This window comes from Mya arenaria, chromosome 3, assembly GCF_026914265.1.
Source record: "Mya arenaria isolate MELC-2E11 chromosome 3, ASM2691426v1".
Taxonomy (NCBI): domain Eukaryota; kingdom Metazoa; phylum Mollusca; class Bivalvia; order Myida; family Myidae; genus Mya; species Mya arenaria.
The window spans coordinates 13414857-13428981 of NC_069124.1; positions in this window are offsets into that span (position 1 = coordinate 13414857).

Genomic DNA, 14125 nt, shown 5'->3' on the forward strand with positions numbered 1-14125 from the left:
TAACTATATCGTAACAATGTCGTTATCAACCAAACACTATATTAATCATCAAGCCCTTTTTGTTTTTTAAGTTTATCAACCGACAAGGAGCTTTCTATTTCAAAATACGGAGTTGTGATGAAGAACGAACCCACGCCAATATTCGAGGTTCCATTAGCAACGTTTTAAACGATCGCGCCTTTTCTCTTGACGGTCAATGCTCCCAGTCAAGAATAATAATCCTAAGGGCAGTCGATAAACAAGCCATAAACTATGATGGAAGCTTCGAGCTGAGCGGCAGAACGGTCATCTGTTAGTGACAAAAAGTAGCTAATGTTACGAATTTAAAAGAAAATAAATTTTGTAGGATATTTGACATATTGTTGTTGTAGTTGTTTCTTCTGGTGTTGTTGTTTCTTCTGCTGCTGCTAAGCACTACCTATCACATTTATGCATATTTTTCAGCACAGCGGTTCGAGGAGGGCTCGGTCCCGAAAACGAGGCGAGTGTGTACAACTGGACGACTGTCAGCGGCAGGCAGCGGGTGGACACAAACCACACGTTTAACAATTCTTGGGCCTTACCCTTATTCAGGGCATCTCATTGTGGCAGAACGATGTATACATGAATAACTTAGGTGGCGACATCAACATTTTAATTCAGTAGACTTTCATTCTAATAAAATAAATGTGAAGGTTTAGTCACTAAACAAGGTACCGTTTCCAGTTCAACATGTTGAAATGTTATTTGGGATCTAATAAAAGGACATACATAATACATTCTTAAATTCGCAATACCTACCACGTTATAGTATTCATCCGATAGTGAATATGGTGTCTAGGTCGGACACGGTGACCCGTTGTAATAAGGTCATGGTCGTCGTGGATAGCAGCGTATCTGTGGCACAGACGGACTTCTCCGTTGACGCCTTCGGAATCAATCTCTGGAAACAGGTTTGCACCAAATAAACACAAACATATTTCAAGACTTGTTGACAAACACAAACGTTCCAATGCAATACGAAATCATAACTTTTGAATCAGTCAAATATCTTCCTGCAATGAGCTTTCAAAATGTTAATCAAGTCTATAAAATGTTTTTACTCCTATAAGTATGTTGTTTAAATGTGAAAGATTAAGATGCACCAAATGCCGAAAAATAAGTAACACCAACACTATTATACCACAGAATTGTGCTTTCTTGCCTTTACCAAAGCGTAATTGAGACTTGTTTATACATAAAATATAGAAAAGTACTTTGTTCTCTACATTTGTTGTAAAATGTGCCATACATTATTTTTGATATATACGGACACATGATTCTGTTGAAAATGTGACAGGTGTGGCAAACACGAGGTTCAGCAGTGTTAATATGACATGTAAACCCTGACGGTCATCCTGACAACGAGTCAGTGTTTTACGAAGGACGTGGTGCGGAGGTCGCACTCACGAAGCCGAGTGCGTTTGATCCCATTGACTTGGAGACCGATGAATATATCCTTAAACGTCTTAGTGAACTGTCCGTGTGTTCCAATTTTGCCCCCGTAAAGCAGCGGGACGGGGTCATGGTGGCGTGTTTAGCCGCGTGTAAAGATAGAGTATAATATCCGGTCCCTGGTTTCCTGGACGCGGTAATCCGGCAACGCGAAACACTGCGCGGTAGATGACCTACTTAACAGGCTAAATACTCATGGATCATTGCCTTTCTCGTAGCAAAACATATATTTTGCCCGGTATGTGGAGTTGGTAACACTATAAGAATGTTCCACCGCATAACATAGACTGAAGACTCGTTACAGCGCTATTTATAGCAAGCTATACATATTTAGAACGCAGTCCGTAGCAATTAGAGTCGATTGCTTACTAGGTATTTTCGATATATATGTTAATGTAAATTAGGTCGGTGATCACCGCAGTTCTAACCGCATTGGGTTGATACGCCCGTGCGCGCATTAATTCGCTAAAAGTTAAACATGTTATGTCGATGTGTTCCTATGGCACCAAATGGCGTTTAGTTTCTCCTTAATACTATACAGGTAGGGGTTGTACTGGTAAATAGAGAGTGTTGGAAGGAGATTTCGCGGAGGTGTTAGTATGGTAGCAACTGATGTTAACTCTCTCTCTCTCTCTCTCTCTCTCTCTCTCTCTCTCCATAATACAATACAGTTAAAGGTTAAACTTGTATAACATAGAGATTGATGTTACTGTATACGGTTATATCCTATAATATTATTAAGGCCGCTACTTTTATATAAATTGGTTTACAAAACCGGCGGATCTAATTTTCCGAAAAGTACAAAAAAAAAATGAATTTCACTTTCTTTTCAAAATTATTTTCCCGACCGTATTGATTTTGGTGCGAAACAAACGAAACCGAACAGATAAGTGTACGAATGCAGTAGATATCGACTGGGTGTTGTTCCGTAGCCGTATTCGCCAATTTATAGTGATAGCATGTGAGCCAGTCAAATGTTATGGCAGCGTTGTTGGCAATAGCGGACTTGACGATAGCAGTCATTCTTTGTATGAAATAATTAATTGAATTATGCAGGAGTTGTTAAAATAACAATAGCAATAAACATTGGCAAATATTACAGCCGACACAAAAAATAACTGTCACGTGAGTGTTGTTTTTCCCCGCGAATTTAGGTCATGAAAATATTGTTGTTTATAGATAGAAAATAAAAGTGTCAGCAGCTGACATCCAATTAGTAGACACACATATCTGTAAATTATGTGTGAGAAAAACATTTTATAACATTTTATGGTTAAATATCAAACAACAGTGCACTAAGTGTGAGTGGTGAAATTGAAAGTCAAATTTCTATGTTGACACCGTCTACCTAGTTTGACAAGTTCGGTCGGTGGTGTTTATTGATTTTAAATCACAAAATGGTTTGGAAATACTTGTCATTGAGTCAATGTAAAGCTTGTGTTTATTCTAGACTACATGTTTATTCATGTTTGGGTTAATAGTAGAGTAAAAACAATGAAAGAGTTGAACACATGTGTCAATGGCATTTACTAATGCCGGGAGTTGTGTACAAAACATTTAGATAAAACAACACGGAAAACTATTGTGAATAAGTCCATTTCTATTTGTAATGAACTTGATATTTCACAATAAATTAGATTTGTTGTTGTAACCAAGGAATACTCTTTAAAATGAAAAATAAACAAGCTAAAGTATAGATGCATGTATACCCAAAATGGCGGAGTTGGGAGAAGATGCAAATATCCAATACATAATTATGGATTTCTCTGTCAGTTTACTATCATTGGTACATAAAGTTAAGTCACATGCTAGATTTATAATTTTGCTACGTGATTTTTATGTACTGATGTGATAATTTGCTGCAAGATTTGAATTTGAAATTTGAAATGGATTTGGTGAACATCCCATGAGAATTTCCCGGTCCGAAAATATCCGGACTTAGCATAGATCGGGTTACACACAACTAGGACCCCGCATGGTAAGGGTTATTAAAACTCAAATCTAGGTCTAGTTTGGTTTTTAGTTTTTCAGGAATTGTTTTCACAATATTAAAGCTCAAATGTCTTCATAAAATGTTACTTCCTTATTTACAAAATTGGTAATTATTTCAGTTTATTGACATTTTCCAATATTGTTTTCATACAGTGCATTTTTTGTGTATTTTAATGCGTAGAATTTGCCTTCTCTTTTTTTCAATTTAATATTGGTCAGTTTTTAAGTGTTCTGCATTCACATTTGCTGTAGCATACCCTTAAAGATAAACAAATGTCTTGCTGAGTGATATTCAATGTATCTTTGATAAAAAGTGTAGTTTACACATGAAAACATGTTTATAGTCAATTTCATTGATGTTTTATATGAACAGTATGTAAGATTTAAACTAAGAGTTTAATTAGAACTTTGAAACTTTGAGTGTATTAAAACATCCATTAATAGCAGTTTAAAAATTTAAAATGTCAAGTAAATGATATAATTTTTCGATGTTTTTTATGTTGTTCTCTGATTTTCACCCTTTAAAAGTATGTTTTGTGACTCTTTTTTTCGACCACCCGGTGGACAATTTTTCCAAAAATTCTTGTAAACCAAAAAATAAAAAAGGAGTGGCCTAAGCATTGCATCATTTTAATTTCACCTTGTCGTGATAATTCTTAATATGTTAAAACATGATTCAAAGTTATTATTTATGACAGTGTTTTTTAAACTCTTTATTTATATCTTGAAAGCACTAATCAATAAATGGTCTTAGAAGTATTTTATCACTTATGTACATGTCGACGCTAGCTGTTCTTACGCTTTTGTGTTCCCGTGTATTTTAGAGGAGTTAATTTGCCCGTAGATAATTCATTGAAATATGTAGTTGATGTATGTGTAACGATTAAAAGAACAACGCATTATATCTTAAGTTCATTGGAAAAATGCATTTTCTGCATTTTTTTCTCTTTGTAAAGCCTTTCTCGCAATGTAAGTATGGACAATAAAATATCAGCGTCATGTTTTATATCGCCAGGGTTGTTGATTTGTTTATCTACTGGATATCAGAAAAACTATTTAAACGGAATACCTGAGCTCACAATTAGTGTTGAGGGTATAACATGATACATGCATACATTATTCTTTTAAGTAAAATAAAAATGCTGGGGAGATTGATTCATTAGATGAACACAGGTCTGGTGGATTTTGTTTCCGATACTCATGATGTTTAACAAAATAGTTATGAAAAAACATTCTACGTGTACCCGGACGCAGACGTAGATGACGTCATTGTGAAGTTGCAAATGAAAGGGGGCAACGAATGTCCAGGGTGTGTCCTTATTGAAACAGACTCGTAACCACCCCTGACACTCTGGTGAAAATACCAATTGACTGTAAATGCATAGTTTGAAACGCAGCAAAAACGGAATCAAATGAAACTTGCAAATATTAACAATATTTATAAGAACATTTTAACAAATTGCGTCTTTTTAAGCTTCAATATATGCCTTATTATGTGGATGTGCTTTGAGATATAAGAATTATTCATGAAAAGCATTTGCATTTTAACGCTTACCTAAAACAATATATGGACTTGAATGTCTAAAGCTGCCAAAGTGTTTTAAATTATCCATTCGACAATGCCTTGTGCTACAATTTCATGTGGCTCTGTGAAAAAGGCTTTTAGAAATGTGTATCCTTAAAGTAAATTTCAGTCCATTTGTTTACATTTTTAATATAGTTCTTATTTGAAAATATATCATCGTTAAAGTCACAATATGTATTGAAGTGTGGATTTACTGACAGAAGACATACACCCATTTCTTATTGTCGAAGGTCAGTTCTGTATAAATAACAGAATACAAACAATTCTATAAACTTACCATTGTAAAAACAAAATGCTTATGAAATTAAATTTATAGCTTGGGTACAATTAAAATTCAATAAACTGAGATGTTAAATTGGCAGAACCATGCTTTATTTTTTTCATAAAGTTTAGCTCTTTTACTTAAGACAGAGTTTTAAAACTAATTTATGTTTGCACCTGGTTTATACCTGCCAAAAGATGGCTATAAAGCGGGTATGAGGGAACAGGCCAATATAGAACAAATTCAAAGGCGAAGATATACAAAGAACCAATTCAAATAACATTGAAAAAAATCGGTTGGTTTTCTAATTCAATTAAGGAATAAATTCCGGGATTGATGTAATGACTTATATTTACACCAATAGTTCATTATTTAATTTAAAACAAAAATAACTTCATTTCACTTAAGAAAAACTTACAGTAAACCGTTCTCACCCATTCTGTAAATAGAACGAGCCGACCGTAACCGGAAACATTTTATCAAATGACGTCACAATAATGCGGGAAAAGATCAACCACTTGAAATCACTGTTAAACCTAAAATTGAAATGCAAATGACAACAATACTTTCACATATCATCAAATAACACTTTCTAAAATGTTGATTTATTTTTACGCGTCCTTCTGACACAATACGAATAAAAAACAAAATAAACAATTTCCATGTATACTGTAATGCTATGATTCGCGATCCGAACATATCCGAAATTGTTGCGTTCATCGGTTGACCGCAATTGCCGAAAGGCAGACCATTTAAGGAATGGAAGTTGGAGTGTAAATATGGAACATTGTACTTGTTTTATTAATTAGATGTTTAAAACCATACACGTAAACAAAAAGTTGTTTCGTAGCCTATCATATATGGTAACTTCTACAATTAGACAATACTCTCTGAATGGGAAAGCTTCACACTCATGTTAGTGTATATAATTCGATATTGCGAAAAAACAATGAGCTCGTTATTGAGACGTTACGTTGTCTCTTAGTAAATAATAGTATTATTGTCCATGCTTGGAATGAAGTGGCCAGCGATGCAGCATTGGATGGCTAAGGGTTTGACGCATGGGTGGCGGTGTATGGAGGCTATTCGTTGCCAAAAGTCCAGACGTGTAATTCCCACAATGTGCTTCTTAATCGTACTAAATCTCTATTACATTTGTCAATGTAGACGTGCTATATGTTGTTTCTATTCGTCAGTTTTCCGTATTGATTTGTCATTTGTCATTATAGTAGTCAAAATGTATATTTGTCAGATCTACCCTGTATAAACTCACTAAAACATAGATCGTATAACTTGCCTTTAACAATATGATGATGTAATTTAGAAAGCCGAATCATGCATATGTAAAACTGCAATCCTACAGTCGACACTCGCATTCGTAAAATGAACATTTACAGTCCAACAAGTCCAGGTTTACCAAAGTCAATTGACAAGTTCAGAATTACAAGGATAGACGATTTCGCCTATACCTTATATGGTAAATGTCACCGAAGGAAACGAAGGTGAATGGGCGGAGCTAACGAATCAGATTTTCTTTCGTTTATTTCCGTCCAATCAAGCAAAGGAGATATCATCTTCGCCTACCTCCTGTAAATTCCCGGTTGCAAGTCCGAGTACTCTCTTTATATTTCACAATAAAAACAAAAATTAACCTTATCTTTTATTTTATTTTGACGAGCAATGTTCCTAAATGGGTTATAAATCACCATATTATTTAGTCAATTGCAGTTGGGTGTATCTGAGCTGGGCTTACGGACCCAGATTCATACTGCCACTGTCATTTTTTTTACTTATATAACCAAGCAAGCAAAAATTGTTCATGTATTTTATTTACAAGTGGACCATTGGCGGGTCGTTCTGTGGGGGGTGGGGGCTGTAGGGCCTGTGTCTCCCCATTTGGCCCGCAAGTAAACTTAAAGGTTATTTTTTTGTCAGTATTTCTCAGAAAAAAGTACTTAATTACGCCATAACGCACCAATTCAGACTAAAAATATTTATCATATTCTAGGGGGGAGAACCCTTAAACCCCACTTCCCACATTTTAAACATATTAATGTCATGCCCACTTGAGGGATCATGTCCAAAAAGTTGTGCCCCTAAGTAACGTCTCTGTATCGCAAGTCCCTGTTCAAAACCTGCTCCAGCAAACCCAAGAAACTTTTGATGGACATCATAATGATATCCACCTAGTTTTGTCTGATGTTATACATTTACTATCTAAATAAGCATGTATGGTGTAAACGTGTAATTTCAATACATCATTGAAACAAAATGTCCATGTGGATGGAAGAACAGCTCTCCAATCCACTTGTGTTCCCCAGTTATGAATTACGAGATCTGCCACTGTGAACCATAATAATCAAGTGGGGGATTTCAAGAACATGAAAACAGATATCGTGAGTCTTAGATTAGAAAAAACAAACGCGCGATTTTTCCCCTCCAAAAGGGCTAGGTCCGCTTCACCTAAATGTGAAAAAACCTGACTGTTGAGTGGGGGTGGGTATAAAAGGTAGCAGCAAGTAATAATTGTTTATTACCAATAAATTGACTTCATCATTAAAATACTTAATTAATTACCTATAAAATAATATGCGTTACAGTAAAATGTACGAGTTATATGAAGTTGTAATCTTAGTGTATTTTATCCATACAATTCCAGCTACCAGGTAATTAACCTCTGAATAATTTCAACTTAATGAAACTTTAGATTTTTTTCTTCGTAAATTTTAATTTTTCTAATATTACTGATGCAATCTTAAACATTGCAAAAAGGCAAGAAAATGTCCTCTAATGGTAGAATTTAAAATAGTGTTTATAGTAATTTAAAGCTGCACTCTCACAGATTGACAGTTTTGACAACCTTTTTTGTCCCAGACTCGGCTGATTTTGGCAGCAATGCTTTCTAAACAAATAATAAGATTACTCACAATAAAACAGATCTAAATTGTTTGGAAAACTGCCGACATTTTTCATTTTTCTTAAAACGTTACTGTAGTATCACGTTGAGCCATAAAACATCAATTTGCGAACGTAAAACTGAAAAACTGTATCTGATCTTTTATCAGCAGTCTTATACCACTGGTATCCAGACATTTACGCAAAAATTGTCTAATTCCAAAACAAAAAATAAAAATAGTTGTCAACACGGTCAAAGTGTGAGAGTGCAGCTTTAAAAGAAAAATAAGACAATGGGACTTTTCATTCTTGAAGTATAATTTAATGCTAATGACTTACATTTTGTTGTGTTTAAGTCAAGTATCATTTTGCATACATCTCATTTCATGTCATATGTGCGTATTAAAAACTATTATATAGACAAAAACATGTTGTAATATCATATATTATTTTATTCGACATGAAATAATTAATAATCCATCCTGTTTCCAAATCATAGTCCACAGTGTCATAAAAAAGATGGTTCGTAATGTCTATAATAAGGTTCGCAATGTCCATGGTCCAAAGTATCCATAAATGGGTTTAAATAGAGCCAAGTGATAGCGGAAATTTCCGAAAGACGGAAGGAGGACTTAAGACATGGTTAGGCGGAGTTAAGACATGGTATAGGCGGAGCTATCTATAAATAATATTAAATTCATCTAGTAAACATGTTCAACTGCGAATGAAAAGTCACTACCATACAATGTACTTTGTAGAACTACGAACTGAAATCTGTCTTCTACACACCGCAATGTAAAACTCGGCATGTGACTTTCCAGAATGACGTGTGTTTAACATACACAACTTTATAAACACGACTGAATCGTCTGTTGAATAGATGCAACGAGAAAAAAACTCCAATCGGTACAATGAAAAATGAAAATGTGCAGTGTAAAATGTAAACATACAACCGATGAGTTGGCGGTTGTAAAATGTAAATTGGTAAATCATCAATGTTACAAACCTAAAATACACACATACACGCCTGGACGTTTGGCAACGAATAGCCTCCATAGCGATGTGGTTGTTTGCACTTATGGGGTGTGCATCCCCTTCACCAGGATCCCGAACACCCCAACCAAATATACAACAACAACAATCCGGTTAAAATCACAACGTTATCTGTTGTAGGATCTTAGTCGCAATTTAAATAATCATAAATCTGTATAAACGAACAAATGGAAACATTTTTTTTAAATTACATAACAATGGGTTCACTTTTAATACTAAGTTCAATGAACACAAATGCGAAGCAAAACAAAGATAAAACATGATACAAAGATCTTTTTAATTCGTGCTTATGATCGACTTAGATATATATTGCAACGAGCCTGTGGCTGGTATAGACGGTAGTTAACAACATCTAATAATTTTATATTTCTGTTCTCATTTATTCGTATTAATGCCACCATGTTTGGCACAATACAAATTAAATAATTTAAAAACAACAACATGCAAATGTTCTACATTGCGCTTACACGACTGTCATATACATTGCTGTTAAGAAAACAACACTAGACCTAGTATGTTTGTAAATTTGCATTCAGAAATGTGAAAATACTATACCAGTTGATGACCCTTATTTATTTGGAGGTCAGTAGGTCTAAAGTCAAGGTCATTAGAAAAATTCCTTTAAAATTTAAAGCAGTCGACAAAATGGCACTTGGTGTTTCATTATCACCCTTTGTTTATGTAATCTTTACTAATCGTGGTTTTAATGCTTATGCCCGATATATTTTAAACTGTATTTACCATAATATTAACTCTGGTGTTATGACCCTTGTCAATTTTCAAGCAATTTGAGATTGATTGACCGCTCTCGTTTTTTTTAAATTTCAGACCCAGTTTTCACCAATTTTGAACAACATCTTTCGATATCGTTGTAAAATACATACACAATTTACTATTATTTGATAATAAGCTAATCATTTGAATTCGTTTGAAGTCGTTTGACAATGAAAAATAAAGAAAAGATCTTATTGAAGTTAAATAAGAACCAATTTCCTCCTTCCCAGAATCATTCATATCTTATGTTCAGGTCACATGTAGAATTATTTCCCAGATTGCAAACTCACTGCTCACAAAATAAAGAAACATTTTAAAGTACGTTAAGAATCTGGGAAAAGCTAAAGAAATAGAATACCTACGATAGGGTGGATGGTGGTGTTAGTAGTTTATACTCCGGGTCCCGGCGTTAACACATTCAACCACCGCATACCTATCCTGGGTGGTGAACCAGTACTAGGTGCCTTCACCTCTGCAAGAAACTGACAACTTCTGTACATGCCAGGGGCAGTGGTACAGTGCGAATGGTCGTAGAAGGGATTTCATAACCAACCACAACAGAAGTGACCTGGTCCGCCCGGGATTCGCAGACCAACGCTCTACCGACTGAGCTAACCGGGCGGACAGCTAATATAGATAGCTCTAATATAAGCTTATATATAACAGTGCATTTAACTCACCCACAGCATATAATGACAAAAAGAGTTGAACAAATTGATAGAGCGAACTACAAAGGAATTCATAACGATTATTAGAAACAGTTCCTGAATATATTATACTCTATTCCAAGTTAAAACCGTCCAAAGTTATTCCTTCATTTAAAAACATTAACGCTTCGTAAAGTACCATTACCCAAGTAGGAATTGATATATTTGCGGAACGGAGCAAAATGAAACCAAATGTATAAGATTACATGTTTACCTCCATGCATTATCTCATTTTGTATAAAATGTGAGTCAAACAAAATCACTTTTTATATAATAATTTTGAAGAATCATCACCAACGATTTAACAATGTAACACCGGTATGTTATACGACCTACGTGTACATCATACATTTCAAAAAACATGTACAAACTGGATTGGTATCCTATGTTACTTTTCCTACCTACGCAAAATATTAAATGATTGGTGAATGCTTAAAGATTTATTGTGGTTTACAATAGTCTCAGAAGGTAGAAATAACGTGTGTTATGCTCCTTTCTTTCAAATTAAACTAGGTATCTTTCATAAGAACCATTGTTTTCGGCATTTATCCATCCTTTTTGGAATATTTAAACAATATTAGTACTTGTGGTAAATTTTATTTGGGTTAAGAGTGCATCTTTAAGTTTGTTATTGCTGCATGCTGTACATTTGCATTTTAATGGAAGCTACTGTACTTTTGTTTCATGCAAAAAATATTGGTATGTTTTTTTTATTTGTTTAGTATAATTCAACTACATCCTGCTGATATTTGCATAACAAGTGTAAAGAATTTATCTAAGTGGTTAAAGTATTTAGTAATCGAAACTCCGTTGCAATTGAAAGTGTGCTCTTTGGTTCTTGATAATTTTATGTACGTTCTTAACATATTTTTATATGAGTATCTTGATGTTCACTTATGTTCATAAGGAAGCTATTAAGAATTAATAAAGGTTATAAACTTTAGGGACTTTTTATGTTAATAGACAACAGAAACAACTTCAAGTGAGTGTTTTTAGCATCATTTTTACCATTCTCGTATATTCTAGCACATAATAGTGAAAAATGATTACGAAGGCAATTGTGTTACATAGTAAGCAAACAAAAAACAAGTTCATCTTGTGTGGCACTTGTAGTAAATACATTATCTTCTCAGTCTTAAGAGTTGAACGGACTTTAAAGATGCACACATAAAACATGATAAAATCAAGTTCAGTATTACTCATGCTATTGTTAAGTGAACTAGACATGAATACATTACGTTTTGACTCAGCCTAATGTTCATTCAAGTACTTGAAACAGTCAAAATAGCAACAAAAAGACAGACCCCCTCCCCCCCCCCCCCCCCCCCCCCTCTAAAGAAAACAACAACCTGCAAGTATTTTCGTACATGAAATCTTAAAGGACATCTATCCTGTCGTTCGGTTATATTCCAGGTTGATACGAATTTTTGTGTCTACAAAATAGGTACACATGTATATGCTGACGGCTCTACATTGAAATCTTACTGTACAATCATAACAGAACTAGACTTTCCGGAGAGTAATCGGTAAAAGATGAATGATAGTTCACTGTCTTGTAAAGGTTACACACCACCATTGTTATTCCCTATATAATTCAATGTAAAATTATAATTTTCAGACAACATTTAAAGGCATTTCGAGCGAATGCAGGCTATGATAACCACATATATTCTTAAAGTATAAGCTTTAAATTACCTTTTAAGCCAATAAAAAAGGGGGGTCAAGTTATTCCTAAGAAAAATCACTCCACTTGAAAAACAAACTCTAAAAATTGCAACGTCCGCCATGACAGATCTTCCAAAATGACCTTTCAACTATAGGGCAGCGGTTAATGCTTTAATCTCTACTCTAAATGATAAATCAATCAAGAATAGATACTTAAGATGTAAAAGTTTCAGGAATAATGATAGTTTTGATTTACAGTGTATTGAGCATGTGAAAACATGTCTATCAATCATAAGAACATTTATTTTTTTTTGCGAATTTTCCACACAACGGAAGTACATAATTATGACGTAATGGTGACGTCATTCCTATAAAGAACTAATCTTAATTATATTTAATTCGTGAAAGGCGAATGATATTTCAATTCGTTTTCATATGTTTAATCATGATCGATATTTGCTCTGCTGTTTTGACAGGGCGCACATGGTCAACCGTATAATACGTAAATATACCCTGGTTTGTTATTGTTGAGCTGTTTATTTAAAACGAAATGGTAATGATAGCCCCCGTATAATTATTTAAGCTGAGAACACACGTATTTCAACATGCATCTTTCCAGCTCGGAGCACATAATATTAATAAGTGTGTGGAAGAATTATAATTGCTATGAAATATAGTTTAGTGGGCCATGTTATAAAATAAAAACTTGATCTCAGAACTGTAAGCGAATGAACTGAGGTTATAATTAATTTACTAGCTAATAGTTAATCAAGGTGTCGTTTCCTCGGTTTTTATTTTATTTTTTTATCGATTAACATGTCTAAGAAGGATGTTCGCGACATCATCTATTAGCTGCGGACTGCCAGGCGCGTTTGGTTCAAAACTGCCACCCCGGTAACTGGAACAAAGTCCTCGTGTGTAACGATGAGCACCATGAACGCGTCGCCTGTCAGGCACGTGGCTCAGTCGTCAGGAGCACCGACAAGCGCCGCCACATTCAGTGACCCATTATACAGCGACAGACTACCCAAGAAAAATCGGACGTGCAGGCCGGCAATAGCCAGAGCCCGGAGTTGACCAAGCCCTGCGTGAATTGGGCACATTGTGATCAAGGTATAATCCCGTTAGTTTAGAACGTTAAGAGGAGGATGCAACAATGTATTTTTCGACCAGCATACATGGCCATTTAGGAGACTCAGTGTTGCCTTCCATTTAATCTGATTACTTTTTTGGCAGATACGTATATCGATTTAAGTTAATAAAAAGACCTAGGTAGACCTAAGATGATGTGAAAGAATTATCAATAACTTTGGGGTGACAATTATTTCTGAGATAATAAAGTATTTTAAAGTGCTGGTAGATAATATTTGCAAACTCCTACCTGGTACCAGAATTATGTACTAGCATTCTTTTCCAAAATTAACCTGGCGTTATTCCAAAAATCACATTACCGTATTCAACTCCAAAAGGCGCCTGAACTGCTTCTGTGAAAAATAAAGAAAGGAAGGTGCTTCTTGGCCCTTGATATTTCGACAAACACCAATCGATCCATCGCCAGAGGGCGTCCATTTGATAGACGATGGCAAAGAGTTATTCAACCTAATTTGTCAACTGGTATCAGGAACGCGCTTGGTTACAATAACTTTTCCTGACATATAAGATCCACATTCAATCTTCTTAGTGGAATAATGCCTATCATATTGAAAGTTGCCATTTCGG